The 26,125-nt window shown below is 37.0% G+C and overlaps 1 long non-coding RNA gene across 1 annotated transcript; it reads right to left on the bottom strand.

The window, feature by feature from the left end:
- Positions 1-1,484: 1,484 nt before the first annotated feature.
- Positions 1,485-26,125, bottom strand: LOC125327039. The gene is made up of 5 exons (XR_007204121.1): positions 25,497-26,125; positions 21,281-24,802; positions 18,144-18,272; positions 3,161-3,258; positions 1,485-2,591 (listed from the first exon to the last, which is right to left on the bottom strand). It is a non-coding gene; the product is annotated as an uncharacterized LOC125327039 (long non-coding RNA).

Raw genomic sequence — 26,125 nt, 5'->3', positions numbered from 1 at the left:
TTAAGGATGCACAGTCTTTCAACATAATGAAACTGTTACTCGTATAATTCAAAAGCCTGAAGTAAGACAGTTAATCTAAAGCACATCCATACATACTTATAAACAGTACAGGATGAAAACAAAATTGTCGTGTATGCATACACAGCATATATTCTATAATAATCTCTTCCTAATCAGTTGTGCACTTTATGAAACAATGTAAGAGAAATGACAATGCTGTCATTTGTATATTCTCCCTCAGTTCTCTAATGGAAACCTTTTTTTTTTTCCTTGCCAACTCATTCCTGACAATGTTAATGATTCACTATAAAGCAGCTTCTGTGCTATGATTTGTGACATTCAGGCTGGTTAGATGGGAGGACTAGGCAGGTTTCTGGGGAGTGTTTTGGATGCAGAAATGCCTTGAAGATAGCACTTTATTATATTTAGGACAAGTATGACATCCCACTTCAAGGAATAGGCCCCTATACATATTGAGAAGGGATTTCTGTGGTTTAAGTGGGGAGGAGAAGGTTAGTTTAAAAGAATGCCTCTGTGTTTTTTGAGGCAACATAAAGATAGGAGGTAGAGAAATGGAGGCAGGAGGCAGAAGGATTATGGATAATGGAAGAATTTTGCCTGAGGGTATGTGCCTGCTTTGCCTATTCCTGTATAACTAGAATATTTATAATTCAAATACTTATCTTTAATAATTAAAAATGAAGGAATATTAAAGACAAAAGGTAGCGAATATTATGTACACATATGTAGGCATCATGCATTAAATCCCTACACTTGCAAAATATAGCAAGAGGTAGATTTAAAGGAGGTTAAAAAAGTGAATATTTTAAAATGTCTCAAAAAAAGAATTTCTAATTCACTCCCGTTCTGCCAGAAGTGATACCCTTTACTTCTTATTTTTACACATAACTAGTCATGGAGAGAGCTACTAAAAATACACTGCATGGTGGCTTGACATCAGCACATCAACAATTAAAAAGTAGATACAAATATTTCAGGTTTTCACAACCTTAAAAGTTTTGCTCATGATTTATGAAAACATCAGATTTGCCAGGGCAATTGCATTTTGCTTTTACAGGACACTTAGTTACATAGCTTAAGTAAACTGCTAGTTGCAGCAGAATGTAATATTCTACTACATGCAGTAGCACCCTCTGATCTGCTTTCCACAGACAGCAAAGAAACAAAGAAAAACAGCCATTGCTGTGGATAGGGAAGAGTGTTTGAAAAGAGAAAGAGACCTCAAATATGCCCTTAGGTATTATAAAGCTGTCAATTACAAGCAGAAAAACAATACAAAGGCTGCAACAAATAATTTATAAAGAGAAAATTATACAAATAAATAATAACAGAAATTAATCCGTTATCTTTGAATAATTTGGAAGATGCCGTTTCACATATTTTAAATTAACACAACAAAATCAAAAAGATTATAGTTGAATATATTTCAGAAACAGAAATCTTATACACCAAACCATGAATAAATCAAAGATTGAAGTCAAATTACTCACTAAGGCTAAAGTAGTTCAATTTTGAAGTAGAATGCCTTTATGAAATTGAATTTATGGATGATAGGTTAAACTAATGCTTGAAAATCAGAGGTGTTAATATTTACACCTTTGCTCATTACAGCAAGGAAAAGACTAATGAAGAATTAGACATCCAAGTGTCTTTACTCTTCCATCAAACAGAGTAATCCGTGGCTGAACATTATTACAAGCTGACAATAATAAGAACTATTCTTTTATATACATATATGAAATAACGTCATATATAATGTAAGTTTTAAAACAGATGCTAAAACACCTGATGACAAGTTTAATATATTTATGCTGGTACAAATTACAACTACTGAATGAGACTATTGAAATAATTTCTCCAAATGAAGGAAGCATTCATAAACTAAAAATATACCAGCAAATGTAGTGAAATGCTATTGTTGAAATATAGGTACATTCCATACAATCTACTTCATCAAATTCTGCAGATTCAGATCAACCATGTTATTTACTTGGGGCTTTTGATAGATGCCTGAAATATTACAGATCAAATAAACACATATGAAGATTGCTGGTTTTAAAGTATAAATGTCCAAACAAGAATTTTAATGTTTTTGGGGGTTGGTTGGTTGGTTTGGTTTGGTCTGGTTTGGTTTGATTTTTTTTCCCTAGAAAATATCAGGAGTTTTTTCTTATGAACCACCACCTATCCCAGTCAATGAAGTGGTCTCATTGACTCCACTCAGTTTTAGGTTTGGCTCATTGGACAGAGAAACAGGACAAAAACTTTTATAGCATTTTAGGACTTAGAGTGTGAGTCTTAAAATTATCAGGAAAAGGCATCTAGTAATACAATGCCACCAGCATTATCTGCTCAATGCCAAGGTGACAAAGGCTTTATGTGGGACTGGGACTTGCTATACAGCACACAACACTGGTGAGGGTAATGGTAATGAATCAGTCATGGGGTGGACCCAGGAGAGCGAGTCTGCCAGCCCGATAGCAGTAACCTGAACGGATCCCGTCTTTACCTTGCATCCACTGTGGCAGAGGCTCAAGGCAAGCAAAGGATAGGTTGTCTTTGCCCACATCCTGTCAACACAGGTTGATGATGATGAGTAATAGATGGGAAAGATATGTGATGCTTAATTAATTACATTTGACTGCTGTGCTCTTTTTTCTCTTTTTTTTATTTTTCCTTATTTTTTTTCTGTTTAATTTCTTTTTGCCATATGCATTTTAAGTTTCTAGTAATTACAAGCTTTTATTTTATTTTTGGAGACTGTTTTTTGAAGAAGACTTGTTGAAAGCAATTTTATACTAGTTTATCCAAATGCCAATATTGCCTGTTTATGAGTTTTGTATGGAGACAGTGGTGTGTTTGGAGGTTTGCACTTTAAAATAAACTTAATTTCTTCATTTATGCACATCTGCTCTTTTGAAAAGCTATTATTATAAAGGAAAGGAAAGGATTTTTTTGAAAAATTGATACAGAACAACATAGTAGATCAAGTAGGTCAGAAATGAAAAGCTGTTAGACGTCATTATATTTTTCCATCCAAACACAGCCCAGACCCCTTTCCTAAATTTGTATCTGCCTACTGAATACTTTAACCAGCCTTTCTGTATTTCATGCCATCTACTTCAGCCTAGAGAGATACCTCTAGTCCTTCTTCTTTCCAAGTACTTTTGCAATCATGACTTCTTCTAAAGAAAGCTCACTGCCAAGCTTCACCCTCATGGCTGCTCCAACATGCACCTACAAATACAAGAAAAGAGAATTAAAAGAAAAAAAATATTAGTAAAAAAAATGGGATTTGGTGTCTTGAAGTAAAAAGAAGGTTAAGTCCAAACAAACCCACTCTTCCCAATATACAAACCTGTCTGGGCTAGGTTTGCCTTCTTCCTTTTTTTTTTTTTTTAATTAGCCAAAATATTAAGGAATTAATGAGAGTAGAATGAAAAACCCAAGAAAATAAGCCTGTATCAACATGCATGCAGGAGGAATACGGGAGGTGAAGCAGTGTATCCATGAATGGAGTGAATATATAACTTGTCAACCAGCTGACGACAGGGACATGTTTGGATGCTTGAAAAGCATCCTGTCTATGATCACAGAAAGGAGGAACTCAGTAAGTACTGAACTAGACAGTGAGCATTTAGTAGCACAAAAGTGATTTTATCAATGCCACATAGGATTTCAGTGGAGTGACAGAGTAACGAAGATGAGCAGTGGACTGCAGTATCTGTAGACTTCAGGAGAAACTCTGCTGTTAATATTCAGGACAATTATAAACTGCTGGCAAGCAGTTGGTAGCACTGGAACAAAAAATTATTGCTCTCTCAAAATTCCGTATTCTTTACCTGCTAAACCTGCCATCCTGTGAGTATTAAACACTGCAAAAATTGTCTTCTGAAATATGCAGTATTTGTCTGTGTGAACCTTTTCCTATGCTTGATGGCCACTTTGTAACATTCATTTATGATACGCAAGGAGAAGATAACAACTTATTTTTAAAAAAGAGTAGCATAGCTTCTGCCTGAAGCTGAACATGCTCGACTTTGAAACACCTTTCATAATTACAACATGGAAAACACCTTCCTTTTAAAATTAGATGGTTACAGATGCAGCAGGTCGCTGTCTGTGTGAGTTCACCCAACTACATGTTCTCAGATATCTTCTAAAAAATTCAGCCTTATGAGGACGTGAATAAGCCTGCACTGAGATGGGTGCAGTCTGTTCCTGGAATTCCTCTTCAGTATTATCGCATCTTTTTTTCTCCATGTCATGCTGCTGGGTACAGAACAGGTGACGTGTATTTTAAGCTCTTCATCATGGCATTGAAAAGCTGTGGTCAAGTACCACTGAACAGAGACGTCCCAGAACATGAAAGTAAGTTGCTGAACATTGGATTTGCATCCTCATTTTCGTAGTACAGCTGCTACAAGTGTTGGATCTATCCTCAGCGAAGTAGTTTGGTTCAGTAACATGTCAATGCCCCCAGCTGCTTTCCTGTGGCTTAGTAGTAGTAAATATTTTCATACTAAATCATACTCATATGAATATCATCTCTAGAAATGAACAAGAATATTGGTATACCCCTTTGGTTATCGAACTGTATGTATGAGGGTAATCTTTGGTTTGGCAAAGAGGGTGGGGATCTGCTATGTCTGTACTTGAGCAGTGCTCATGAGAACTGGAAGCAGGGAGAAAATTACATGGCTATAAAGTTCTGTAAAATGATAAAATATATGGATAATAAGGAGGTAAAGGACCAGAATGCATGGATACAGGTAAGTGCAAACAAAAGTTCACTAACCACCTATTTATAGATCAGTCCAGGTATGCCTAGCAAATTACATCCAAGCTGCAAAACAAATGTAATTCCCCACACTTTCAGGAGAATTGGTCTGCTCAGACTTAGTGCATATGACTGGCATGTATAAGGGTAGAGGGTATGAGAGTATGGATACCTACATATGTGTAGACAGATCCTCAGTTCATACACCAAATTTTATGCCAGAAACCACTGATGTCTAGAATAAAAATGAAGGAAATTGGCAGGACATCATGGATTCCAAGATATTTATAAACTTGGAAAGCTTTAACAATGTAAAGCTGTGTTAAGATGGAGCCAACTACTGAGAATGCTGGCAGCCTGGAAGCTAAAAAGCTCTGTATGTTCATCTATAGTTATGTTTGAGCATGTTTCAGCATATTTGTGCTGTTCTTGTAATATACTAAAACTCAAAGTATCTCTCTCAACCTGTCAAGAGCCAAGTCCATTGTTGCTTTTGGTAATAAATTTCTGTTTTTCCTTTTCACTATCTCACACCCAAACTCTTAATTAGTGCTGTGTTTGTATAGAAATTTAAATTACCTAAAAAATTATGTGTTGACCAACGGAACATAACAGGGCTTTCACAACTTCTGCATCACTTGTTCTTGATAAAGAGAAGAAAACTCCAAACTCTTAAATTAATGAAAATTATTTAATGCTACTATCATAACATTTAAACCAGCTTCTAAAAATAACACGCTAAAAAGCAGCTGAGTAATTATGGAAGCCTGTCCAATAGACAGCATACAGACACACACACTCGGGATCTTCCATGTGGTGACAAAACAGCTGAAGTATCTGGGAAGGCTTTAGGTTTGCATCTAAAGTGATGTTGCCCACGGCTAGAACACAGTGTATATGCTCAGACATGCAACTTTCATTCAAAACAGAATGTGTGTAGAGAATTAAGGCACCAAGAGACATGAAAAAAAATTAAAAATATTTAGTTGCCTAATTGCCAATGCTAGTCTGAGTAATAAACAAAATGTGTTAGATACACTAATTTATATAGAGCAATTATATATGATTAATACCACATCCAGTGAAATGATTCATATCACTGGAATGTTAAAATCACTGGCTGTGAACTGTTAGGAAAGATAGGGAAACTACAGGAAAAGCAGTGGAAAATGTACACGAAAGATAACATTATTTGGTCTAAAACCATTGACAAAGAAAAAAAATATTTGCCATGCTTATTGATCAACATATTAAATGATAAATCTCAAGAGGGAGTAGTGGTGCAGAAGTTAGCAGCGGACTACCAGATTGAATTTAGGAAGAAGATGAACAGCTCTTTAAAAATCTGAGATGGCTAGGTAGAAAAATTGCATTGTGAGGATGCTAATCAGGAGTTATGTGCAGGAAATTTTACCCACTGAAAGATCCTTGAAGTCTTGAAAACTCTGGACAACCTTCTAATTGAAATATTTAAAGAAATTCAAGGAAGTTCTAGACGTAACTTTGATCTTATGAATAAAGAACGATTTACCAACAGTTATCAAGGTATTAGTGGGCACAGTAAAACTTCCCATTTATATGCAAACAAGCTACAGTTGCATTCTGTAGTAAACCAGCCAGAAGTCTTTCAGGAGTGATATATCAGGTTGCATTTTTCTTTCCATCTTGTCTCATCTCTGAGTTAGGGGCTATCAGCTCTTGATGGTTTCAGAACCCAGTGGTAACTAAGAACAAGGAAACACTACCTTTCTCCAGATCTCGTGGCGTATCGTTCATGGGGCTGGACCAACCCTGCTGTATGACACTCTAAGCCTCTCCATTTATCAGTCACACTGCAGCTGGCTGACCCCTGGTGCAGGAGACACACACATATGTACAGTTAAACCCACCTTTGAACAGATTTGAGAGGAATAGAGTGTTTAGATACATATGATAACTGGGACCTGTTTAAAAAGAATTCATGGATTTCTGAAGAAGGAAGGGAGGGAGGGAGGGAGGGAAGGAAGGAAGGAAGGAAGGAAGGAAGGAAGGAAGGAAGGAAGGAAGGAAGGAAGGAAGGAAGGAAGCTTAGCCGTAGAACAAAGAAGAAACTTAGTTTCAAAACTGAAAACTGTCTCAATCAGGAGTCAAATATTTTTAAATAATTAAATACCGAGGGGAAATGAGACATTGATTATAGTGGATAAAAATCAACAGCAGCAGAGCACAAATAACTGAAATATCTAAAAACTCTGTGTCCCATGGTGTTCATAAAAATATTACTGTTGGTTTTGTAGTATAAGAGAAGAAATAGTACCTAGTGATGACTGATGCCTTCTATGCAACAAATGTAAAATTATCAGTCTGCATAAGAGGAAGAAGGATTCAACAAATATTTATTTTCTGGAAAGATGGTACTTTTGCATTTCACAGAAAAGAAAAATAATGTCCATTAGTAACAATACAGAGCACATTGTCTAAGATATTGTCTTAGAAACTCCACGAGATAATAACTGTTGGCAATTAACAAATCTTGAAAAAATTGTGCCAACATCCTAAAAATAAAAGTCTACATGGCTCTAGCCTACACTGCTGACATGAATCCTGAATTAAGTAGTGGTAATAATGTGATGTAACCAGCGAAGAATTGAAGGTGATAGCATAATGTAGAGGAATGTGGTTGTGTGGAAAACACTCCATCTTCATCTGGTTTGGTGATAGTATTACAGGTTTGATTGTTAAATATACCTTCATCTGTTGTAGTCAGAATAAAAATCAATTTGTTTTCTTAGTGAAGATAAAATATAACAGATTACTAGATTATAGTCTTCAAACAACATGAAGAAGATATTCCTAATAATAAAAAAGATTTTAGTCCAACTCAGAAAGGCATGCTCTGAGTAGTTTGAAGATGTCGTTATATAAACTTCAGTTAGAAATATATATTAAAAGCTATGTTCATTAAGCTGTGGAACTATCTATTTGCAATCTTCAAAACAAAATGGGGCATTTCTCAAATGCACAGTATCTTAAATAGAAATGATGAGCATAGTGTAAAAGTTGGGTGACACTTTCATCGATTGTCATGTCTTCTGGCCTTAAAATCTGTAAAACTCTCAGTTAAAGCAAAAAGAATTTTGCCATTGACTTCAGCAGGAATAGTTCTTTTATATGAATAACCTCATATAACTGAGGATAATAATTTAGGATTATTCAAGATAGAGCTAATGTCCAAATATTGAGCTCTTTGGATTTTGAAACCCATTTACAGATTTCAGAAGTTAAATTGTGTCCATATTTAAGGCTCCTTATTATTATTTACAAGTTACTGACTTCTCAACAGCAAGACCTATCAGGAGAAGTAAAAATATCTTTTAAAGGTAGAGAAAAAGACAGCCTCAGTGCACAAGAAATTTAAAACCACTCTGAACAGAACACTAGAAAATATACGACCAAGTACAATCTTGTTTCAGCATCAGGGAATGGGCAATATATCTGCTAAACAAGGGGCCAAGGTGTCTGCATTGATGCAGATGAACCCTGGTATCTCACACCTGTGACTTGCCTGTATTACCATCCTCTAACAATCGTGCGTCACAGCCTGGATGCATGAAGATAGGCCAGAAGATCTAGTCAATGAAAAGGACTCAAAATATTTACTTCAACATACAGTTCTCCCTGAATGTTTCCCAAATTCAACAGAGAGTTGATGAGGCATTCTAACTCCAATAGCTCCATAACTTCAGAATTCAGTGTTGACACAGGGTCATCAGCTGGATTATAAAGCCCTTCTTTCCTGCATTTCCAAATGCAGGAAAAAACCTTTTATTCCTCTCTTCATCCTATTGTCAGACTCAGAAAAAATTGTATGTATTTTTGTAGTGCAGAAAGAGGTAAGAGAAAACTTTAACTAACATTTTATCCTGACTTTCTTTTAATAATAGTTATGGAAGTAGTAGTTGCTCTGTGCCAAATTACAGAGCACTGTTTGAATGAAATCTCTCTACCTAGGGATTCTTCCCACCTCTTCATATATTTGCATTTATCTTCCAAATCTATTTTAATGAGCTCTATATAAAAATGAGAGCTCATACTTCTCGAGCCTGATGAACAGGTAATTACTGTTTTGATTCCCATGAGAGGTCTTTGAAAACCCATCTTGTCATGGAAGTTAAGGGCATAATGTTTTAATTGTAGGTAGGAGAGTGGGGATAGTGCTTAAGCTGAATATCTACCATGTAACCATCGTCCAAAATATCTTTACACAAATGACCTATCAATTGTGATTCAGCTTTCACATGTATGTTAAAGTGAGGTTAGATTTTTCTGCCAGAGTCTTGATTATTCTTTCTCTGCTAAACTAAGAGCTGGTTTTAATATTTCTCTCTTTCATGATTTTTGAATCAGATAGAAAGTAGTATGCTCTATGGATCAAAATTTAGGTCCATTCTTAATTGATTATCTTATGGCAATTAAAAGGAACACCTACATTAATAAAGGCAGAAGAAAATTATCCTCTTCAACCTATTTTTTGGTGTTGATAAATTGCATTCAGGTAAAAATTTCATTCCTTCCTGTTCAAATGTGCCATGGGATTCTCATGTTGCTGGATATTGATCCAAAGATGACAGTTCCAAAAACTTTCCCCATATACCAGCTATCAGACAGCTAATGTACTGGGTGCACCCACGGATAATGGGGGCAGAAAATTCTGCCTGTCCTGAGACACAGTGTCCCTGGGACCAGTGGTGCAAAGAGTCCAAATTTTCCACAGCTAACAGAGATTACCAGAATTGTTTCAATTCTATTTTTCCACAGAAAAAAGAAAAAAGAAAAAAAGCATTTTCAAGTCATTGTCAGGCAAGAACTGGGAACAGAAACCTGGCCAAAGAAGGGATTTGGGAGCCCAGCCTGGAAGGAGAGAAACTTCCAGCAGAGCCATGCATGTGACCTACCTCCTGGAAGAGCAGCTGGAAGTGGAGACTCCTCCAGTTAATTTTTTAGCTATCCGTTGTTGATTAACACCCTCTTTTCTGAAATCACATTGTATCATCCCTAGTTTTTGGCAGATTAAAAAAAATAAAACTGATTAAGAACTCATGTCAAGTTCATGACACCTGCTTAAGCAATAAAATGAAAAAGATTATTCCATTTAACCCTTTATAAAGAATAAAATAGTTGATCTTTATTTAATATTCTATTTCACTTCAAAATGTGTCTATTTTTAATTTTTGAGGGAAATAAATTTTCTTTTAAGTGAAGTGAAACAAAATGTTTTTCCTCAGATTAATAGGAACCTTTTGGTTGATCCAAAATGAATGTTTTTCAGTGTGCATTTTAGAAAGAAAAGAAATAATAATTTAGGTTTAAGTTGATCCAGAAGGTCTATTTTTTCAATCTTTTTCTAGCATGAAGCTGAAAAAAGTAATTTTACTTGCTCAGTTCTGTACAGAGGTACAAAAGGAGCCTGCTGGAGAGAGAGGTGCTCAGCATCCTTGAAAATCAGGACATTAAAATAATGGTTTTACCCTATTGATCTTAAAGAAAAAGGAAATTGTACAGTGAATATATTTAGAGATGATACCAAAATAGGAAGGACTGGAAATAGCAAACATCAGAGGAACTTAGAAAGCTTTAAAATGAATACAATTTAATGTGGGCAAATGTAAAATAATATACATGGAGAAAAATACTACCTGGCATAAAATCAAAGGAACATTCTATAGGAAGAACAGTAATGTGGAAACAATTTGGAATAAGAGATAACATATTGGACATGAGGTTTCAATTTAACGATGTTGCACAAGTAGCAGACCTGTTCATGAAAACAAAGAGATATGAATTAAGATTTTGATTAGCTTATTGCTAATGGTTGATGTGGTGTTCTACTTCTTATCATTAGCCAAATTCTGTGCTACTTGGAGAAGTCAATCTATTCAGAATATCCTTAAAATTTTTTTTGTGTTACATTACTTTTTTGTAAATAAATTTGTCTGCTGTTCTGTTCAGTATGCACAGCACGTGCCTTAGAGACACTCCAGGAAATGATGACAGAAACAAGTATTACAAGGTGTGATCTATTTTGCAAGAGGCTAAGGGTACTTCATGGTTAGAGCTTAAGGAAAAGAAGTTATGATAACAGTCTGTAAACATTTAAATGGCAATAGTCCAAAATGAGGGAAAGATGATTAACTGAGGTTGGAAATGGCTTGTTAAGGAACAATAACTTGAAAGGGGAGAGAAATGTGTATATAAAAATTAAAAACAAAATGTAAGTTACAAGGACAATGAGATGAAGGCAAAATTTACCTTAGAAGTAGTTAATGCATCATATCTACATGTGCTTCAAAGGAGATTTGATAAAACCACAAAGGCTTTTACAGAAGACAAGCTTTCCTTGTAGGGCATTGGACTATTATACCTAGATGATCTTTTTCACTTGTTCCAGACTTGAAGTAGTTTGTGATTTGCTGTGCTTCTTTTAAAATTTCTAAATTTCAGATTCCTTTTTGCATTTAAGAAGATGGGTATGTTTTTGCTTTGTTAATATTTTTCCAGTTCAAGATGGTAAGTCTTGACCTGGAAAAATAGCAGGGCTGGCAGGCACTGTTGGGTTTATCTGGTTTGGAATTTCTGCTGGGATCTTCAGATACATCCTTGACCAAGCACAACAGGTGAGCATCTGAAACCCCCAAGTCCAAGACTGACAGTCGCAGAACCTTGACGGTTTTGTTAGTAGGTGTTTCAGTTAATGAATCACTCTGCCTCAAGAAAGACTTTCAGAGCTTCTTCAGACACAAGAATGCAGCTCAGAACAAGTTAACTTTCATTTCACACCTTCAAGGGGTTTTGTGCAACAGTACATAATTTTTATTTCCAAATAAATATTGAGTTTCTGAAGAACAAGACAACAGTCAGGGATTAAAATTAAAAATCACTTTTAAAAAGTAAGAAAAATTTTTCAGGTTTCTTACCCATAATACCCCTGCTCAATCCAAGCCTTACCTATAGGGATTTTAAGATAGAAATCACATGGCTAATATTAAAATCTTGTTAAAGGATTAGGGGCCATGTCCTGAGCCAGGGTAAATTGAATACAGCTCCATTGATTTCAGCACAGCTTTACCCTTTCCCAGCACTTGAGGATCTGACCATAAAAATATCTTGGGCTGGTTTATTACAAGAATGGATAGGTATGTTCACCCTTGATTTCTGGCTCTAAGGTTTCTTGACCTGTTATAGTTGCCCAGTTCTTGGTAAACTGAAATAAAAAATGACATGCAGAGTTTGATACTTGAAACTGCTTTGCAAGGTAGGAAATGCAAGAAGGAAACTTGCCAAGCAAAGTTGTGTTGGCTCATTTTTATGCATTATGCCACACATTTTAATTGCGTGTGCATACACTTCTTTAAAAAAGCTATTGCCCCACTTTGTGTATTGGCTGCAATGAGGATCCTGTTCTATATTTTCTTTTATCTTTTCCACTCCATGTGTGGGTCCCTGCCGAATGTATAATACTGCCATCCAAACCTTACATAAAATACACAAATTATTCATATCTTCATGAGCTTTTCCATAGTGACTCATTAATTATTTTTATTGCATCTTATGTGAAAAATATTATAATTACCTGTTCACAGATGAGAGAACTGAGAGAGGAAAGGAGCATGGCCAGTTTTGGGCCACAAAGCAGACCAGTGGCAGGCCCAGAGCTCCTGGCTCCCAGCTTGTATTTATTTCTTCCCAAAAGGAGAGGGCTAGCCATATTCACAGCTTCCAGTTCATGTACTGACACCTGTGAAAGCTATTCCAGAAGTCAAGACAAAAATACTGCAATGGGGGCATTCAATTAATCACAAACAGTGGTCACCTGTAAAAATACTGCTTAATGCTACTTACAGAATTTCTGGGATAGCAACAAATATAAACTTTCAGAGTCTACAGCTTAACCACTTGATCATACTTCCTGTTTATGAAATCTCTTATTTTATACAACTTTTTTCTCTTTACACAACATGATGTGGGGCTTCCAGCAACAGGCCTCTTTGTAGCATGAGGAATCTTTGACAAGCATCTGGGTTTGTCATGTTCAAAGTCTGAAAATAATGTGAATTTGTCATTATTCATGAATGTGTATTTTAATTGCTTTAAAATTAATTCTTGAATTTCTGAGTCTCTGGACTGTGGCACCATCTTGCAAAAGTATGAAGTAATGTGTAAACAACCTTGCTTATATACTGGAACCCCAGGTCCTTCTATATAAGCAAGTTCCATCCTACTTCATTAATAATATACAACAATAATATGCAGTGTAAGAGGACAGATTCATGACAGATTATTTCACAGTCTATCAGACACACACATCTCAAAGAAATTGTTGGTCTGGTTTTTTCCTGGAAACCCAGTTAAGAGCTGGTGTATCTAAAAGCTTTTTGTTTATTTAAAATGTGTTTATTTATATACCCAAATTAAAGTATATGGAAGTGTTATTTTTATGCTATTTAATCTCAACATTTTTTTGATAATAGAAAGTTATACAGTCATGGATTATATCAGTCTTCTGATAGACTCATTTAATATTGTCCATTATAAGGTATTGACACTTCTTCGAGGTGGAGATTGAAGAGTTTCCCTGCAAGAGTATCAAGAGGACCTGTGTACTCATTTGAGCACTGATGTTGGATCCACCAGGATCCTATTTTGTCTTAGCCTACTCCTCAGAGCTTTCGTAAGAAACTAAGAGAGACAGAGATATATTTAAATGTAAGGTTGCATCTCTTTTTCACCTGGGAATATGAGCTCTCCTCTGTTAGAAGTATGAGAGTGCTGAATATCATGAGAAAGACTGTGTTTACAGTACTTTTCTCTGGAACTAGAACTGAAAATGTCACAAGATCCAAGAAGAAGCATGTGCTTGGGAAATTTTCAGTCCAAAGGTGCAGATTAAAGAGCTTCAGGACTTTTTCTAAAAAGCTTCTGGGTAAGCAGATGAATTCTAACTTGCATACCACATCTTGTAAGGTTAAAGCTGGAGGACTGGGAATAGTTTAGACTCTTTGGTCACATTGATCTCACCAGCACAAGAAGATGAATCTCAAGTGCATAGGAGATTTAGCTGTTATGTGGCAATGCAGTTTCTCCAGATATTGTATTTCAGCAATGAACCTCTCTAGGTGTTGGGTTATCAAAATGGATATTCAGGAGTTTTCTAGACAGCTCTACTTAGACAGGAATCTCTTCATCTACCAATTCAGATTTTTTAATTTTTTTTTTTTATCCTAAACCTTTTGAAAGGAAGGCCACATGAGACAGATAATATGTTGTAGCCCTCAGGTAGAGTAAAGGATGCACAGCAACCACCTTAGAAGCAGGGACACTAGACAGATGGATGGACATATATACTCTTACAAATATGAGCTATGCTACCATAGCTCTACTAATCTAAAGGTCAGAAAGCTAAGAGCAATCCAGAACATTGACTTGGTTGTGGATGCTCCTCCCCAGAGGACATGTTTTTCAGGACTCTGTGAAATCAGGTTGGCAGCTTATGAAAGATGTAATCTTGCTCCCACATGTCTCATGCAAAACCACAGGAAACAATATTCATGTTCTTCACACCAGAAGTCAAGACACACATAATCAAGCTCCATATAGTCATTTACTATAAAGTGTAGTCAGGAGGCTTTGGCTTTTTTTCTGTGGTCAAACAATATGTATGAACAAGCCTACTGACTTTTTTTTTTCACCTGTTAAAATGATTTCTCATTGTCACCATCACGGAGGTGTTTTCATGATTCACCCCTCAAAAAGCTGCTTTTCTGAGCACATTCTCCTTTCTGATGGGTAGCAATTGTACATTGCAATCCTTCTGCGTAGGTGCTTAATATTAAAATGGGATTGTACTGTCCTGTACTGTACTGAAACAGTACTGTAGTACTGTTTCCTCTCTTATAATCTACTTCTCTTTTTCTTTTTTTTACCATTTTACACTTCCCTTACACTAATATAAATGCACCAAAATGCAAAAGTAGAGTCTGATCAGAACTCATTCTCCAATGGGCAATTTACATTCTCTCTTTTGCAACTGCTATATTTAGCAATTGTTAGAGAAAATAAGAAAAGTGAAATTGCTGAACAAACATGATTGAAGCCTGATTACAGCAAAAAACTAGATTATTGTGTAGGGCTGATTTTTTAGAATATGTGCCCCTTTCAAATTCTAAAAATGTATGTCTATTTTAGACGTTTGTAAGGCATTTGGCAAGCACTGCTCAGAAGATGATATTGAAATTTAATTTTAAATGTTTGAAAAACTTAGTTTAGGTCAGAAATGGAAACCTATCTGAAGAGATCAGCCTCTGCTTGGTCGGACAAATCTCAAAACATGCAGACAACAGGAACTAATTTCTGGCAATTTCCACTACTGTGAACTTAGATAAGACAGGGTAAATGTCATGTAAAGTATAAATTACATGACACTGGCAAAGCCTAAGGTCCAGTTTAGTTGACTAAACCCATTGCATGGCAATTTTGTTTATTGCCTGTCCAGAGAACACCAGTTCTAACATCTAATATTAATGCTTAAAAATCACTGTTATTTTGGGCGTGGTCTTAAGCTCTCAGTTCTGTATCCACAAATCTAAAAGACCTGATATACTTCCAAGAACAAAGGTGAAAGAATCTACATATCCAGATCATGATCTTTCTTCATATCAATCCCTTTTTCACATTATCCTTCTGTCTCAGGATTTTATATGAAAACTCTGGAAATCTTGAGGGCTCCTAAAGAGAAAATGTAGAGAGGAATCTCTTGGAAGGGACAAAATGTGAGATGTAGCTTCCTCTGATTCATCCAAATCTGTTTTGGAAAACACGAATCCCAGGAAATAGCCAGGGGCTAGGGAAGCTTGAGAATGAATATGGATGTAGCATCACTGCCAAAAGATGGACTGAGGTGCCAAGAACTTAGAGCACAGGTGAACACCTGCGATCTATCTCCTGGTTCTGAACCCTGGAATCCAGCATGTCTGGGACATTACTCCAATCTGTTCTGCCAGAGAGCAAGGAAAGGGTAAGACTCACCTGTGCTGGAACAGTTCAGGAGCCTTTTCTACATGGAAATCCTGTGGGAAATATTGTCCCTTTAGCCTCTTCTGTAGGGTTTTTACTGCTGGAGGGGACAATCAGGCCCAGACATATTACATATAGATTATCCACTTAATCTCATTTCAACAATTCTCTCCTCCTGCACTTATTCCAAACACACAAATGTATCTTCTTTTGACTGCTGTGTAAAAGGATGTCCCCTTTCACTGCATTAATGCCTAACCTTCAACCATCAAGTTTTCCCTATAAAATAAAAGGGAAGTATATTTGATGCAGGAAATTGCAAATAAATTAAACTCTGCATCAGATAAATAAATTTTTAAATGGCTGCTAGCTATTTATTTACTTTCTGACCAGATCTCTCTGGCTCAGAAATTAATTTCCATGTTTGGTGGGGAGTACTCTTTAAACCCTAGAGTCTAGTCTACACTAGGGAAATTTCTCCCAAATTTTTAGTGGTTTTAGAAGTGATTTGCCATTACAATTTTAAAAGTGTTTGGAATTGCTGTTTAGGCTTCACTCTGTTGTTATTAGCTAAGAACAGTCTGAATTTTTTGGTGCTTGTTCTAAACAAGGACTTGAACTGGCTTTTAAGCAAGAATTCAAGAGCCCATATTAAGAAGTAATCACACTCCAGGGAGCTTTGAGTGGTACTGAACCTCTGAGTTCACAGCTTTCCACATTGTTCCCAGTGTTCCCGGGAATTTGATCATATTTCACTGAAAGAAGAGGTATATCTTAAAGATGCTGCTCTTAAGCCCTAAACTCATGCAACCTTTGATAGGATCAAATTGCAAGCATTTTAACATAGTGCAGATATTTATGAATTTGTGTCCAATAGACAAGTTCAGCCACTGAGTAATGTAATGCACAGGCTTTCAGACTTTCTAGGTAATAATGTCAATACTATTGACAGTAGTATGGTTCAGCATTAGGTCTTCAAGTAAATTTCTGTTACGTTATAACATCTGTTAACATGCAAGCTTCAAATTTCAACCTGTATCCACATTTCTTTTGGTGAATATTTTTATAATACATCCAGAGTAATTTTATAGCATAGATGACTGTGATCAAGCACCTGTAGCTCTCAAAAAGTCTTCTATTGTAAACTCAGCAATTTTGTGGTATTAACAGCTTTTCTATTAAAAAAAAAAAAATAAAACAAAGGGAAAAGACAGAAAAAGCCTTCTGTATCTTCTGTATGATGAAAAGGACAGTTTTGTTTTAACTACACTGAAAGCACTTAGGTAACTGCATTTCAGTGGGCATAGATGCAAGGTTTCTGTTAAATAACAGCTGCATTTCCTGGAGGGGAGGTCCGTTTAACAGCAAAAAAAAAGTTTCTAGAGTAGACATTTAGCTCTGCTTTCTCCAGTAGATGTCACTTGCAGTACATAATAATTCATGTAAAGAAGTCAGAGTATATAGAAATGCATTGTTTTCCCTGAAATATGCAACTAAATTAAAAAGCCATTTTAGTGCCCTGTGTATGTAGTAAGTTTGGCATTTGGTTTATTTTAACAGATGGCATTGAAATAACAAAAGGTAAAGCATTTTTTCCCAATTGATCAGGGAGGATTATGTCTCTTTCTCCTGTGATTTGAAATAACAGAAGGAGACAAATATACTTGTTGACACATGTGAGGTCTGGGTCACACATGATCTAATATTGTATTGACAAGTAGTTTTTGGCAATTGCTAGACTTACGCTAAAGAGAAAATATATTATGTAATTATTTTTTTATTTCAGAAACATTAACAATTGGGATTAAATTTAGGAGGGAAAACCTATAGAACACAAGCCCCAAAAGCAGAGCTGTTTTCTTGTATCAACAGAGGAGAACTTGTGGATATATTACATATTTAAGGGAAACTGTAATGTGTTACAGTTGATTAGAAATGTAAGCAACGTTCTAGGAAGATTTTACTTGATTTCTAATAATTTTTAATCTATTTCTTTTATTATAACTATAGCATAACTACACTGTCTTCAGTCAGATCACTATGGACTTATTTACATGCAAAACCGGCATTTTCAGGCCCCTGGGGCCTCAGGCATACACTGTGAGCTCACAGTCGCTGCTGATGGTAAATTATCAACAAATATTCACTTTGTGTTAACTTACATCATTTTCCTTGTCTCCAACTGGTACTGCCAGCCAAGACTACATTATAGAATTTAGGTGCTGGTTGCTCATTTGCTGGCTGATCACAGTGTTTGATGTTTCTTCTTTGTAGCCATCCCTCCTCTGCTTACCTTAGCAGTTCTTCCTTTCACCAGGTATGAGATTGCTATACTGCTGTATTCATTTCCATTCCACTCTCCATTGCATGGATGAGTTGGCCAGTTTTGAACTTTAGTCTTCTCCCGTTCTCTTCCTGGATTCTGATAACAGACCCACAGAAAATCCCAACACAGATTGACTTAGAGGAATAAAAACTAGCTATGCTATCTTCTCACATTGTTCCCATCTCACTCCCCTATCTCCCCCAGGCAACCACACGCAGATACAATTTTGAGAGTTTTCAGAAGGAATGCCAAGAAGGCAGGAGCCACAGAGATTTGAACATAAGGTCCACTTTTACACCTTTGTTCTCTCCCAGTTGAACAATTCAAAGGTGGATAAACCATGTCCTGCTCATGACAGGCTTTGAGAACCCTACCATGGCAGAGTAGTGGGGATAGTTAAAGCTTTGTTCCTCACCACCAAAGAAACCTGCGGTACATTGTAAGTGAAAGGAGTAAAAGCCTAGAAATACAATAGAAATACATTTTTCCCCAAAATGCAGCTGAAGGTGACTATTGCATGGGAAACTTGAAATCAGCTGCAGCAAATTTGGTCTTACTGAGAGCTACCTGCTGTCTTTGTTTTTCTGCACAAGGGGAGGAAAGGACATGGGAGACAAAGATAGACAGCCAAAGGTGATGATGAAGAAAAACTATTAGAGAGCATCCCAAGGAGGCCAATAAAGATGGTGCAGGGCCTTAAGGTGAAGCCATATGAGGAGTGGCTGAGGTCACTTGGTCTGTTCAGCCTGGAGGAGACTGAGGGGAGACCCCACTGCAGTTACAGCTTCCTTGTGAGGGGAAGAGGAGGGGCAGGCACTGATCTCTTCTCTGTGGTGACCAGTGGCAGGACCCGAGGGAATGGCCTGAAGTTGTGTCAGGGGACGTTTAGGTTGGATATTAAGGAAAGGTTCTTCACCCAGAGGGGGGTTGGGCACTGGAACAGGCTCCCCAGGGCAGTGGTCACAGCACCAGCCTGACAGAGCTCAAGAAGCATTTGGACAACACTCTCAGGCACAGGGTGTGACTCTTGAGGATGCAGGAGTTGGACTCAATGATCCTGATGTGTCCCTTCCAGCTCAGCTTATTCTCTGATTCTGAAAAAATGCAAGCTTTCAAAAGGTGTGTTTACACTCTTGAACCTGGGAAAAGGTGTACAGAAGTGTATAAATCTAGATCACATCCAGGGAGCGAAGTCTCCCTTTGCTTGATTTGATAATTCGTAACAGAGATGTGGCATTCATGTGGTCTAATATGCATTGCCTGCTTTAGGTCACATATAATGTACTTGGTTTGTAAATGTTTATATCCTAATTCACAGGCCAGAAATCAGTATCAATAGGCTTAAAGAAGGGCTTATAAATTACCGGTAGAGGCAGTGGGTTGGAAAGATACAGAAAACTCCACAAAGAGCAAGGCAGAGAAAGAAATCTGGGAAGGAATTAGTAGGTAAAATCCTGATTAATTTTATCAGGTTTCTGGGTACTGTACAGAGTCATGCTCTTTGGTTGTGATAATTTTAGCTCACTTTTTTCCATTTTCTTCAGGAAAAAGGAATTTGCCAGAAAATAAAAATAACCCAATCCTTTGAAACTTTCACCTGACACAGTCTGTTGGTATTCTGCTGAGCTGAAGAATGGTCTGTAACACCATTGACCTATTTACATAAGTAATGCAATACCTAGTCAAAGCTGACTCTATCCAGGACAGCCACATTTTTTTCAGCAGCATTCATATTACACGGTGATGCATGCAATGTAAGTCCGAAAAGTTTGGAAGAGTGTTAATGTTTATTTCCTTTACTTTTAGGCACACACAAGTTGTTTTTGACAATAATTTGTAATGTAAAGAAATGATAATTTCTTATTTAAATGAAGATGTTCTTTACTGAAAATGCACAAGGTTATAAACAGGCAAACAAAACTTGTGGTATCATGTAATCTAAAGACAGAGATTTGAACAGGGTTTACAAAGTTAATGTATTGGGCATATACTAGTACCTCACATCAGAGGATCTCTTATTCTCTTAGTAATTCCATGTCACAGAACCACAAAGCCATTTATTGTGAGCTTCCTTTCATAGGTATGGAGGGATGCATATAATTCACCTCTGATAAACCTGGCCAGTCACAGTGAGAGAGCCAGAAGGAAATCTAAGACTTGATTTCAAGATCTCTGTTAAGCCCAAGGGGTAACTTTCCCCTTCACTCTTGCTAAGGGGAGATTAGTTTGTCTCCGCAGATTAGGAAAGTTGAAGGGAATGTTCCTGAAAAAGCAGTCCAATCTTTCACATTCCTGAGTTACTCTTTCTAACTTATCTATTGTTTATTCATGCTGAGAAATACACAGATTTAAAGAATTTATTGCAGAAAGCTCTCTGAATTCAAGCATGGCACATACAGGTATCTTTTGATACTGTGATGGCATGAGAGATATGTTAGTTTCTGACAAGCTCATGTAGGGGATCAGGCAGGACATAAGGTTATCCCTTTCCTAAGTTATTCGACATCTGGTTTTTTCCTTTTACAGTGTTTTGACAAGAGTTAATTGCCAGCTTCATTCAAGTAAGTGGATGGTTTTAAAGGCAGCACTGCAAGAAGTCATGTGCTTCTTCTTATAGAAGCAGAGTACCCTATGCCGTTTCCAAAAGGATATCCCTGCTTGATTTTGCCATCAGTAGTGGTAAATGTATACATTTAGCTTCACTTGACCTGGTGAAGCTTCATCTGTCATGCCAGAGAGTAAGGATGGCACATTGGATGCAAAAGTCATTGAAGAAAGGGAATTGGTTAGTATATTAGAGTGAGTGTTAAGTAATCAAAATATAAACCCTTAGGGGAAAACAAACATCCTGGAGTAATTTTAAATGGGCAGATTTCTTCTGGAAGTTTTGCCTTTTGGTTCTGTGTTCTCATCAACATTTTAAACCATTGAATTTCAAATATCCACAGAACTCACAATAAGATGGGAGACCCAATACTTTATTGATGTTTACAGCTAGAAAAATAAAGAAGCTCTGAGTTAAATGGTCAGGCTGGCCATCCTTCAAGTGATCATTCTTTTAAATCCCTGTGCTCCAGCAATGTGCTCTGAGACTTGCAACTTACCTGATTCCCACTTTGGAGAGCTAAATTGTCTGAAACAAGTAGATAATCTCCACTGGCTGTGATTTTATGACAGGACTTTCATTAGCAGGTGAGTCTTCTACTGAAATCAAATGAAGTGAGTAATTATTCTATTTTGCAGTATTGCTATTCAGGTATTGTTGACAACTGAATTTTTTGTCATACTAAGCAACACAACACAGGAGATTGGATACTCAAAGGAAACTATAATTCTCCTGGGGGGAAAAATTAAAAAATGATATCTGGTCACTTTATACACATCAAGCCTCCAGGTACCTGCTGAATTGCAAAAAAATAACACATTCAAAAAGGATATTTATGTGTCCCTTCCTCACTACATGTGCAGTATTTTTCTCCTGTGTCACAAAAACTGTAACCACAATTTACAAGTATATGCACAATCAAATTGCTATTGATTTAGCAATGCCTTTCTTTGATGTCCCTTGCCTTAACCTCATTTATAAACCTGTTTTGCATTATTTCAAACTGTCAATGATTTGTGACTCATGAATATTCAAATCTAATTTGCACTTACCTTTTTTGCATGCATGCTTACTTGTAATTTGTCTCATTTGCCCTTTGTTTTGTGTTTATTTTCAGGTTATTTAGTGAAGTAAACTCTGTTTTTAAAGTAATAGCATCGAGTTAAACACAAGTTGTGTAATTCTCACCTTAGTAGAGTCTTATATCACTGCAACTCCATTAACTTCACTAGAGTTTCTCCTGCTTAAGTGAAGAGAAAGAGGTCCATGAACTATTTCTGACTGTTTTTTCTTTGTGTTCACATCAACATTATTTAGCATGTTTCATTGGAATTGCAATGGCCTTATTTAGTATTTCGTTCAGAAAGAAATATCAAGACTAAACTGTCTAATCCTAGTACTTCAGACTTCAGGAGAGTTCAGATCTTCAGATCTGAGCGAAAATTAAGTTGTTCCTCTGACTTAAAACACTTTATTACCAGGGGAAAAAAATATTTCATTTTACTTATTTTTGTGGTAAATCCAGTAGAATAAATTTCCAACTTAAGAATACAGTACAATAATATACCACTTCCCAGGAAAACCTCCACGTAACAAGTATACTAATTGCAGCACAGTGGGTCCAAAATCCCATTCTTTTCATGCTTGTTAATCTAAAAAAAGGTCTGTTAAACTTTTAGGTACCTGAGGAAAGTTGGGCCAAGATATTTGTATGTTTTTTCCCATTTATGGAGGATTGTGTCATGAGAGCAATGACTCTCTCAAATACTAAGAATCTTGCTAGATTTTTATTTCAGGAACAGTTACCATGAACATATCGGCTGCAGACAGGACCTCCTTCAATGAATCAAGTCTGGAAACAACAACGAAATGAAATTTGCTTTTGGATCAAAAAATATGATCTTACTTGAGTAACAAAAGCCATTTGCCAGGGAAAGTGATCTGAAGTTAAACCAGGAGCAGGGGGAAGAAAGGCAACTGATGATTTTCCATAATGTTTGAAAGCTGAAATCAACCTACAGTGGCAAAACTGGTCGTTCCTGGGTTCATGCTGCAACCCTAGCTGCAAAGCAGCTGTAGGGGGTTCAGATGGGTCTTGTTTTGATCATGTTTGTGACCATACATGTGAACATTAAAGGAAACAGGATTTTTCTTTGAACAAATATTAGATTAATGCATTTCTTTTATGGACCAAATCCTGCTTCTAATGGAAGGGAAGCAGGATCAGGCTGTCAGTGAATACCTGTACAAAACAAAAGTATGCAGAAACAGGAATATTTCTTGGGCACTTTTCTTATTCATTTAGTCTCCTAAATAATCTCAAACAACCTTTTGGGAAATAGAGCAAGTGTGAGAGGTAATCAGTAGCATATCAAGAGTAATGAAATTAAAAGCCCAAATGAACATATTGTGAATGACTGGAAACTGTTTGCCTAAGCTCTTCTTGGTCAATGTTTTGAAGCAAAATGAAGTAAAATTCCCTCATCTGATGTGGGGTTCTCAACTGGGAATAAGAGATCTGAGCCCAGAAAATATAGCTGCATTCATCCAAGAGTTCATTTCAAATGAATAGTGTCATCATCTCTTCCATAAAAGAGAAAAATATTTCAAATGTTTATTTTTAGCTTGGCACATGAATAATAGAAATAAAAGGATCTGAGTATTTGGTGTGAAACAATTCTTTTAAAAAAATCTCAATATATGGGTTAATAATTACATATTAGTGGAGCTTTTTTCTTAGTAGTGCCAGTACCATGCTTTTAAATGACAAGTCTCAGCTGTTGTGAAGTCCAAGGTAGTTGCGTGCCCTGAAACACCCAAGAAATAGTATTATCCAGTATGACATATGCCTAGATATGTTTTATTATGATCATAATATAGCCTAAAGATAAGAATACAGAACAATCACTTGTGTGTTGTTTTTTCAATGCTGTTTATGTTTCTCTGCATCAAAGAAAATCTTCTGCTAGAGCTATTTGTATCATTGATTAATAGAACTATTGGTGATGGTTTATAAATGCATGAGACAAGTTTTAAATTTAGCATGTACTTTAAAAATGAAATCTATTAGTACATTAACTTGATCATGTTTCATCACTGAAAAGCCAGTTCATCTTGAAAAATGCTTTCGAAAAAGCAGAATGTACCACCATGACACGAGAGATACTTAAAATATCATACAAAAGCTGGGGCTGTGAATCACGAAAGTATGAATTAAAGGACTGATGTTTTCTTGTTTTCTGAGGGTTTACTGGAAGGGTGGTGACTGTCCACATTTACTATCAGTATGACCTAGAAAGCTGAGTACTTCACACCTCCAGATTTGGCATCCTGCAAAAGTACTTTGCAGAATCCTGCCTTCATCCACATTCTCCTTCAGTCAATGGGACTTGGGGACAGGTTTGGAGTTGATACTGAAGACTGTCAGCATGGAAAACATTGTTGACAGAGATTCTCAGCACTGAGGTGTTTTTCTATGAACTTGTGGTCCCCTTAATAGGTGAGGTGTATAGAATGATTGGCAGCCCTTCTGGTCAGTGAGAATTAAAACTGGTGACACGTGTGTCTAGTCTTTTGGAGCTATTTGCTGCACAGCCACATAGTGTAGCACAATTTCCTTTCTAATGTACTAACATTAAAGTCAGTGGTGATACAGCATAGATGAGTTTTGCTTTTTGGGCTCTTGGCTAACTGTGATAGGAAAATCATGGTGAGTAGAAGTATGTAAACATAGTAAGACAGTTAGATGTACCCTTTAGACACAGGGCCTATTATCTGGAATTAAGACCAGTCTCTGCCCTTTAACACATCACCAATCTATCTAACACATATCCCATCTAATTCACCATAAATAAAAATTCCTAGATCCTTTTATTCTAACATGGAAAACACAGTGATGTCTGAGAACTTGTTAAGCCTAGATGTTATCCCTCTGTTTCCTCTTCATTCTCCTGTGGGGACCATCCTTTCCTGTGGGAACGGGATCTTCTCTGCAGTGGTACTGTGAATCACTGTGCTCAACCTGACAAATGGAAGAATAAGATTTTCAAAATTATGAGCAACAGAGGGAAAAAATAAAATTAGAACAAACATGAAGGATTTACCTTCATAAAACAGTATGTATTAACAACTCTGTGTTCCCTAACTTACCTTATACCTGAGTTTCATTGCCTTCCATTAGTGAGGTAATTAATTTAGCAGGAGAGATGAAAGGAGCTAAAGAGATGACAGCAGACATGGGTGAGAAAGAAGTCAAATGTAGGTCTGTAATGGTGGGCAGTGGAAAAGTGTTTTCGACATGCATTTTGTAAATGTTAAGAGAGTGTAAAGGACTGAAAACAGAGGAGTGTGAGATGTGGTGCCTTTTCTGCTGTTTCATCCAGGGTTGTGTCCTGGCTATTTATAAAAGGAAGGGCAAAGTCCTGCAATCCAAGGCAACATGTCTAATCTTCTTCTGTAGCTTTGACCACATACAGTGAAGGGTTAATCTAAAACCCCCTAAACTAAAATGCTTCCTGCTTGGGTGGAAAATATATATATACCTAAGGCTTTTTAAGAGAAATGTTGTACCCAAGAACTGTTTTGTGAGCTGGGAGTGCTGTACTGAACCTCTGGGGCAAATGTTTGCATTGAATTGTTGAAAGAGACTGAGATTGGCAACGCCACCCTGCCCTTGGCTAATGAGCCTTCCCCGAGAGAATATCAAGTGCAATTACCTTTCAGGGAATAACAACATACCAAAGAACCATGGACCCTGCAGAGAAAAACGAAACACACATTCGTAGGTAGAACTTGCTATGAATCAGCATTAATTATCCAACAGAGGGAATGGGGTTGCAATAAGTCTCAGTTCCCAACTCACACCATAGATCATAGCAAACATGAACTACTTATAGAAAAAACATTTGCAAAGTTCAGCTTGCCCTAACCCCCCTCCTTTCCGCATACACTTCTGCACTCGAGTTGTGCTTGAGGGCTGCACTTCTGAAACAACTTTCCTGACCCATGGTTTGGAGGCGACTGGAGAGGCAATAAAAGAGGGCTGGTGGCATTGAGTGAGGCTCCTGAACGTCAGCAGTACAGTGAGGCTGACGCAAGGACTCATTCGAGGTTTCACAGGTGCCGACGTGGCCGAGGACACTAGGCCTGCCTCAGAAGTGCTCGCGGAGGTCGGACTACGGGCCAGCCGCCTGCCTTTGGCCGCAGAGCCGGGGAAACCGTCCCCCCGCGGCTGGGTGTCCCGGCGAAGACAAAAAGGGAGAACCGTCCCGGGAGACGGGGTTTTTGCTGCGCACATTCCTAAGAAGGAGACCGAGGGAGAAGGCGGGAAGGCCGTATATTTTGG

The sequence above is a fragment of the Corvus hawaiiensis genome, chromosome 6 (assembly GCF_020740725.1).
Source record: "Corvus hawaiiensis isolate bCorHaw1 chromosome 6, bCorHaw1.pri.cur, whole genome shotgun sequence".
Lineage (NCBI taxonomy): Eukaryota > Metazoa > Chordata > Aves > Passeriformes > Corvidae > Corvus > Corvus hawaiiensis.
The sequence above is the reverse complement of the archived record's forward strand: the minus strand, read 5'-3'. Positions and strand labels throughout refer to the sequence as shown.